The sequence below is a fragment of the Pteropus vampyrus genome, unplaced genomic scaffold, assembly GCF_000151845.1.
Source record: "Pteropus vampyrus isolate Shadow unplaced genomic scaffold, Pvam_2.0 Scaffold21, whole genome shotgun sequence".
Classification (NCBI taxonomy): domain Eukaryota; kingdom Metazoa; phylum Chordata; class Mammalia; order Chiroptera; family Pteropodidae; genus Pteropus; species Pteropus vampyrus.
The window spans coordinates 9,280,313-9,281,218 of record NW_011888802.1 but is presented as its reverse complement, the minus strand read 5'-3'; positions in this window follow the sequence as shown (position 1 = coordinate 9,281,218).

The following is a 906-nucleotide window of genomic DNA, read 5'->3' as shown; positions in this document are numbered from 1 at the left end:
TAAACTATTATTATACTATCTATTACATTCTTAATTTTACTTTATCATAATTTTCACTTCTGGAGATCTTATTTTATTCTTTCTTTGAATAGGTTTCAATTTTCTTATTTAGTATGTTCAGGGTGCTATAAAAAATGCCATAGGCTGGGTAGCTTATAAACAGCACTGATTTATTTCTTATAGTTTTAGAGTCCAGGTAATCTAAGATCAAGGTGCTGACAGATTTGGTGTCTGATGAGAGTCACTTCCTGGTTCACAGATGGCTGTCTTCTCACCGTGTCCTCACATGAAGGAAGGGGCAAGGTTTCTGATTGGGATCTCTTTTTATAAGAGCACTAATCCCATTCGTGAGGGCTTTACCTTCATGACCTAATCATTTCCCAAAGGTCTCACCTCCTAATACTATCATATTGGGTATCAGGTTTCAAAATATGAATTTTGGGAAGACACACATATTTGGTCTACAGTACTAATGAAATTCTTCATTTTGTCACATGTTTCTTGAGTTATTGTAAAGTCTGTGGCTCATAATATCATTGTCTATCTTATATCTGTACCTGTAATCTGTTTTTCCTCTAGGTTCTATCTCAGATTGTTGGATTAGCTTCTCTGTGCTTACCTTCTCTCCAGGCTGTTGGCCCCTCAGTCCAGGAGTCCAATTATTCAGTCCCCAGGCTTGTGAGACTGTAAAAAACTCAACTAAATTTCTCTGTCTCTTTATATTCACTTTCTCCTAAACTTCTCAGCCTTTCTGTCTGTGCTGCTTTGGAAGGGCAGATAGCTCAAGGGAAAAGTGGCACAAAATGTGAGGCTTATGTCAATGAGTTTATCCTCCTATTGAGATCTTGGCTCCTTGAGTCTGACTGCCTTGATAGCTCTCTAAATCTTCAAGCAGAATCTTGAAAA